Source organism: Paroedura picta, unplaced genomic scaffold (assembly GCF_049243985.1).
Source record: "Paroedura picta isolate Pp20150507F unplaced genomic scaffold, Ppicta_v3.0 Ppicta_v3_sca21, whole genome shotgun sequence".
NCBI lineage: Eukaryota > Metazoa > Chordata > Lepidosauria > Squamata > Gekkonidae > Paroedura > Paroedura picta.
This window is the reverse complement of record NW_027518618.1, coordinates 3,712,717-3,719,781: the sequence shown is the minus strand read 5'-3', so window position 1 is coordinate 3,719,781 and position 7,065 is coordinate 3,712,717. Positions and strand designations below refer to the sequence as shown.

Sequence of the window (7,065 nt, the reverse complement as noted above, 5' to 3'; positions counted from 1 at the left end):
GGGAGGCGGCCTCGGCGTCGGCGTCGGCCAGCGAGGGCTGCGCGGGTCCATGGGCGCTCCGCCCGGCCCGGCCGCGCCGTCTTGCTCCGCGCCTCGGGGGGCCCGGGCAGCGGCGTGGATGCCAGGCGCCGCCGGGAGCGCTGAGCCGGCCCTGCCGCTGCGGGATCGCGGCCACAGCCCAGCCAGGTAGGCGGCGGCGGAGGGGGGGGGGGCGAGGGGCGCGTCTTCCGGGGACCTCTCGGCCGCCGGCGGGGGGGGGGGGAGGCAGAGCGCTGGGCCCGGGCGAGGGAGCCCCGGAGCGGCGCCGGAGGGACGGGCCGCCAACTCCAGCCGCGGGGCTAAGGGGGGCGAGGCGGAGAGGCCTCCGCCTTCTGCCCCCTGCTCGCCTCCTTGGGCCATGTGCAGAGTGCCTCGGCCCGGACAGCCCCCACGGAGCCCCCGTCCCCGTCGCAGTGAGCCGGAGCAGGCCCGTGGGCCGAGGGGCTCCCGCACCGCCTCTCAAAGTGGCCCTCGCCCTCTGCCCGGGAGGGGGGCTGGCGGGGGGGGGCCTGGGTCCCCGGCGAAGGGGGGGCAGCGGTGGGCAGCGGCTTCCCTGCTGGCCTCGTCGTGAGCTCGCTCCTCCCGGACAGGCGCCGGGGACGGGGCGGGGGGGGGTCCCAAGCCCCGTCCCTCCGCTCTCTCGCGGGGTCCGAGCCGGCCCTTCTCGGGGGCGCCTTTTCGCGTGGGCGGCTCCCCCTCCCCCCCCCGGCAGCAGTTGGGCCCCTGAAGAGCGGCGTCGGGGCAGGAGGCGTCGGGTGTGCCCTCGGGTGTGGCCGGTTCCGGGGGGGGGGCTCAGGTGGGAAAGCGGCTTGGCCCAGGGGGGGCGGGGGGCCATGGCCAGCCCCCTTGACCTGCTTGGCTCTGCTCTTTGCCGGGGGCCTGGTGGGCTCTGTCTCCCTACAAGAGGCGAAACTGGAGGGCTCTGGCTCTGTTCGTACTCCGAGCCGAGGGTTGAGACTGAGCTTGGGGGGGCGGGGGGGGGGGGGATGGCTCAGCGGGAGAGCCTCTGCTTGGCGTGTGCGAGCCAAAGTCCACCAGTGGCGTTTAGCCACAAGGTATAGATGCTCTTGGGGTGTGTGTGTGTGTGGGGGGGGCTTCTGGAGTTTTGGCTTCACTGGTGGGCCTACTGGGGGCCCCTGGGTTTTGGCCCCTGTGTGGCCCTGAGTGTTGGACTGGGTGGGCCACTGGCCTGACCCAGCAGGGCTTCTCCGATGTTGTATGTCTCAGCCAGTGATGCTCTGTCTTCTGGGGAGGGGGGGGACACAGTGGGAAGGTTTCTGGAGCTCTGGCTCTGCTGGGGGGCCTCCTGGTGGTCCCTGGGATTGGGCCCCTGTGGGACACAGCGTGTTGGAGTGGATCCAGCAGGATGTCTCTTGTTTGAAGGGAGAGAGAGAGTGTGTGTGGTGTGTGTGTGTGTGTGTGTGTAATCTAGGTAGCCTTGACTTGGAGATGTTGGGAGTTGGCTAGAGGGCTTCCTATAGACCAGAGGTTCTCAACCTTCCTAATGCTGCGATCCTTTAATCCAGTTCCTCATGTTGTGGTGACCCCCCAGCCATAGAACTATGCAAGGCTTCTTTCACAGAAATTAGACCAAAACTGATCAGCGACGTGAAGATCCACGGTTCATGATTCTATAGAAATTGGGTTTTCCCCTCCGGAGTTTCCCGGTTCAGTTCTGCCTCTTGTCCCGCCATGCCGATCTTGCTCTTTTTCACTGCTGCAGAGAGATGTACGCTCTATCTTGATCTAACCCGCAAGGCTGTTGTGTAGATGGCGCCCTCCTCCCCGGCCAAGCTGCTTGCCCTGCCGTGACCCCTGTGAAGGGGTTGTTTGACCCCCAAAGGGGTCCCGACCCCCAGGTTGAGGACCATTTGCTGTAGATGTAGGTAGAAGGACTCCAGGTAGAAATATGGGAATCGTAGAGGTTTGGGGTCTGTTTGCTTGTTTTGTTGTTTTGCAGAATCTGTGCTCCAGAAATAGTTCCTGGGGCCCGGGGAGCTTCTGAACGGCACCCTCTGGCGTTGCCCACCTGCCCAGCTTCTGGCTGCCGTAGCCCCCCCCCCCCGCGCCGTCTTTCCCCGCGCCCGGCCCTCTGGTGCATCCGGAATAATTTGTGTAGCAAACAAACAAACAAAGTGGGCCCAGAGCTTTGCAATATTAATGTCTGGTGCCCATTATGCAAATTAATTCCTGTTTGCATGAATTAGTTTGAACACGGCTTCTAGGGGAAGAGGGGCTTGACAAGGCTTGTGGGCCCAGGATGTGTGAGAAATCCCAGGGGTTTGGGAGCCTCAGACCTTGGCACTTCCCCATTTCCCTGTGGCAGCCGGTGGGCTGTCTTGCGGGCGTGAGTCCTCTCAGCACACCGTGCTCTGGATTGTGGAGGGCGAGGAGGGGAGATGGAGGAGTGGTCTGGGGGGACGGGGATGACACCCTGGATTTCAATGGCCATCCTCCTGTTGCATGACCTCTCTGGTGTTTGCTGACCCTTGCCATGCTGGGAGACAGCAGGTCAATGGGACAGACCCCCACTGCTCCTGCATTCCCCCTCAACCCCTCCTTTGTTGGGGGTCCACACCTTTCCAGCCCTCACCCTAAGCCCTCAGCCTGGCAGCTCTTTTGTTTGGCTTGGCTCCTGGCAGGGGCCTTGGAACTGGCATCTGCGGGTGGGGCAGGGCAGGGGGCAGGGAGAACAGGCACCCTAGAGGGTTGCACAAGGTAATTTCTGGCGATGGAAGGTTGAGTACCGAGGGCAGTAGCACAAATGATGGGGAGGGGCCATGGCTCAGGGGCAGAGCCTCTGCTTGGCAGGCAGGAGGTCCCAGGTTCAATCCCCACCATCTCCAGTGAAAAGGGCCAGGAAGGAGGTGGTGGGAAATACCTTCATGTGGGACCCTGGAGAGCCATGGAGAGGGGGCATGGCTCAGGAGCAGAGTCCCCACTTGGTATGCAGAAGGTCCCAGGTTCAATCCCCACCATCTCCAGTGAAAGGGCCAGGAAGGAGGTGGTGGGAAATACCTTCATGTGGGACCCTGGAGAGCCATGGAGAGGGGGCATAGCTCAGGGGCAGAGTCCCCACTTGGTATGCAGAAGGTCCCAGGTTCAATCCCCACCATCTCCAGTGAAAAGGGCCAGGAAGGAGGTGGTGGGAAATACCTTCATGTGGGACCCTGGAGAGCCATGGAGAGGGGGCATAGCTCAGGGGCAGAGTCCCCACTTGGTATGCAGAAGGTCCCAGGTTCAATCCCCACCATCTCCAGTGAAAAGGGCCAGGAAGGAGGTGGTGGGAAATACCTTCATGTGGGACCCTGGAGAGCCATGGAGAGGGGGCATAGCTCAGGGGCAGAGTCCCCACCTGGCATGCAGAAGGTCCCAGGTTCAATCCCCACCATCTCCAGTGAAAGGGCCAGGAAGGAGGTGGTGGGAAATACCTTCATGTGGGAACCTGGAGAGCCATGGAGAGGGGGCATAGCTCAGGAGCAGAGTCCCCACCTGGCATGCAGAAGGTCCCAAGTTCACCTCCAGTTCAAAGAGCTAATGGCCTGATTGGAGCCCACGAGCAGCCCAGAGGCAAGATTTTCTGGGCATTTCTAGAGTCCCAGCCCCCTTTGTCAGATCAGAGAGGCTGAGAGGGGAAAGACCTCTGTCTGCTGCCCATCTGAGTCTGCTGACCTTGAGGGTCTTGCTCAGTAGTATCTGTCAGCTTCACCTCTCTGGCTTCATCGAGGGCTCAGCCAGATGCCCACAAGTCCGTTTGGCTGCTGGGTTATTGCTGGCTGCTGTCTTGGCCACCTCTGGGCTGCCAGGTCTTGGTCCGAGGTGCCGGCCCACTTTTCCTCCCCTCCCCAGTGCTGCATGATCCGAAGCGGCGTCCCAGGGATTTATGCGCCGTGCCTAGCAAACCAAATGCCGCTGCAGAATGCTCACGGGAGCTCCAGCAGTGAGCACAGATCCTTCCTGGGTGCAGATGTGTTGGCCTCTGTGGGTTTTGCCTCTCCCCAGTTCATCAGCTGCTTTGGTCTCTCTGTGTGGGGGCTTGGCGGAAGGGGGTGGGGGAGGCGGCAAGGAGGGTCCCAGGCGTTGTTCTTGGCAGGCTGCGAGGGCCGAGGAAGTGGGGGAGGGCAGGTCACTCCCAGAGTGGAAGCTGGTCGGGCAGAGAACGCGGTCGCCCTGCATTAAGAGACCTTGCCAGAAACAGATCCCTCCCAAGTTTCTAGTCCTCAGGGACCCAGAGGAAATCTCCCCAAATCTGCAAAATCGCCTTCTGCACAAGTGATACTGTGATGGAGGAGGTCAACAGGCAGGCCACCAGCTGCCTCGGCCCCCACCCCACCAAGGGCTTCCAGCGCCTGACCATCAGAGGCATTTGGCCTGCAAGCCTGAAGGCTCCAGTCTACCCTGCTCCATATGTTTGGCCGGTCCCCCTTTCAGACCCTCCTTGGTCAGGGGCTTCACTGCATCTCCTGGCGGGGAGTTCCAGAGGTCAGCCACCCACTGTGTGAAGGAGCCCTTCCTTCCTTCCTTCCTTCCTTCCTTCCTTCCTTCCTTCCTTCCTTCCTTCCTTCCTTCCTTCCTTCCTTCCTTCCTTCCTCCCTCCCTCCCTCCCTCCCTCCCTCCCTCCCTCTCCTTCCTTCCTTCCTTCCTTCCTTCCTTCCTTCCTTCCTTCCTTCCTTCCTTCCTTCCTTCCTTCCTTCCTTCCTTCCTTCCTTCCTTCCTTCCTTCCTCCCTCCCTCCCTCCCTCCCTCCCTCCCTCTCCTCCCTTCCTTCCTCCCTCCCTCCCTCCCTCCTTCCTTCCTCTCCTTCCTTCCTTCCTTCCTTCCTCCCTCTCCCTCCTCCCTCCCTCCCCTTCCTCTCCTCCCTCCCTCCCTCCTTTCCTCCCTCCCTCCCTCCCTCCCCTTCCTTCCTTCCTCCCTCCCTCCCTCCCTCCCTCCCTCCCTCCCTCCCTCCCTTCCTTCCTTCCTTCCTTCCTTCTTCCTTCCTTCCTTCCTTCCTCCCTTTCCTGTGCTGAATCAGGCCTCTGTGGCCCTTTACACGCCGTGTCTTTGCAGCTGCTTTGTCATGGCAGGTGACACATTTGGATCACTTCTCCTTTGAGCCCAAGCAAAGAAAGATCTCTCCTCTCCTTTCTCCTTTGGTGATGGAGCCAGTCTGCTGTCTTCAAGGTGCAGTGAGTTCCCCAGGAGCAGGCTTCCCCGCCCCAGTCTGAGATCTCCTGTTTTTCTTTCTCCGGATAATAGTTGTTAATCTTCCCAGAGGCCAAAGCTTAACATCTCTTTCAAACAGGACTTTCATTAATCCGTGAAGCCATTAATTCCTCTGCTTCCAAGAAGCTGGTGGGAAGGAGGGGGGGGGATGAGGCTTGGTTCCACACGGGGGGGGGGGGGGGCACCTACCTTTTGCTTGAACTTCTCCTGAACTTCGTGGGCCCCCCGGATCTGCCTGCCGTCAGCAAAATCGAAATAGCTCCTCATTACGCTCCTCATTTATTAATTAGCCGGCAATGGCTGGAAGTAGCCCACTCTCCACCCTCGGATTTAATTCTCTCTCTACCTCGTTGCTCTTAATTGTAACAAACTGCGCGGAAGAGCAGCCCCAAAGTGGTTTCCCTTTCTGGAAACATCTCTACTGACTTGGCAGAGGGTGGAGCGGGACCGGCCTGTTAACCCCTGCGAGGCTGGAGCCTACAGGACTCACCTGCTGGTCTCGACCCCGGCAGATTGCGGGTCCCTTAGTGGGACAGGGCAGGTTCTAAGAGGTCGATGTCACCAGAAAAGTGGTAACGGGACCAAATCTCTGCCTGAGATGATCTGGATCAGGGGTAGTCAAACTGCGGCCTTCCAGATGTCCATGGACTACAATTCCCATGAGCCCCTGCCAGCAAACGCTGGCAGGGGCTCATGGGATTTGTAGTCCATGGACATCTGGAGGGCCGCAGTTTGACTACCCCTGGTCTGGATTAGCCGAATCTTTTCAAGGGCCTCATGCCTTGATTTTTGTACCCCCCCAAGCTTTTCTGTGTTTAAATGGGAAGTGTGGGGTGCTCCAAACACGTGCAGAGTGCCTTTCAGTTCTTTTAAGGCCCTTTGCCCCCTTGGAGTTACGGGATATTTTGTATGCTCTGGGGCTCTCGCTCGTCTTCTCCGCTGCAGCGTTCTCTAGTGGTGAAGAGCCTGGGCTGCAAGCCAGGCAGTTGCGAGTTCAAATCCCACCCTAGGCCTGGCTCGCAGGGCAGTTCTTTTGCCTTGGTTGTCACTCCTTTTCCCCTCCCACATGTGGTTTCGAGGTGCCTGACCCGATCTACGGGAAGGATGGGGGAGAGATTTGCAGGCGAGGCTCTGAGCTCTTATAAAAGAGCTCTATAAATATTAATTTGGGTTGCAGGCCTTAATCAGGAGATGGATGAATCGAAAGTTTAGTTGATTAATCTGCAAGGAGAAATTTTAATCTGCGCTGGTGCTGTGAGATGAAGGCACATTTCTTTCTCTCCCCCCCCCCCCCACCATGTTCTTGCTTCTGGCTCCTTTCTGAGATGGGCAAGAAGAAAGAGGCGATCTTATTGCAAAGGTCCCCAGCTCCCTCCCCCTCCCCCTGTCCAAATTAAATTTTATTTTTCAATCTGTCCTCCCTTCAAGGCCTGTGCCGGACTTTGGTGGTGTGCGATTGGGGGCTGTGATATTTCTCTCATTTTTATTTGCTTCTTTTTACACCCCACTTTCTCCCTGAGCCCTTCCCCCCCCAAGCATGCCCCCCCTTCTCCCATGTTTTCTCACACATCCCCTTGAGGTCGGCCAGGCTGAGAGGGGGGGGGGGCACTTGTTCCAGTTCGTTCGCCCAGCAAGCAGGGATTGGGACCTGGGTCTGAACCTCTACTCTCCATGCATATATTCTGGCACAGCCCAGTACGGATTCAGCACGCCTCTGCAATTATGATTTCCTTGCTATCGGGAGGCGGCCTTCTTCTTGTTGCACTCTGTGGTTGTGGTTGTCAAGGCATGAGGCAAACGGATTCCCAAGGATTAGCCCAGG

General features: G+C 59.5%; 1 protein-coding gene across 2 annotated transcripts in view; it reads left to right on the top strand.

Moving 5' to 3' along the window:
* The first annotated feature begins 6 nt into the window (after positions 1-6).
* The window catches only part of LOC143828286 (leucine-rich repeat and fibronectin type III domain-containing protein 1-like protein), a 30,955-nt gene continuing 23,896 nt past the window's right edge, over positions 7-7,065 (top strand). For both annotated transcript variants that reach the window (XM_077318603.1, XM_077318602.1), the window contains exon 1: positions 7-186. The gene's annotated coding sequence lies outside the window, so the exon portion shown is untranslated. The remainder of the gene's footprint in view (positions 187-7,065) is intronic.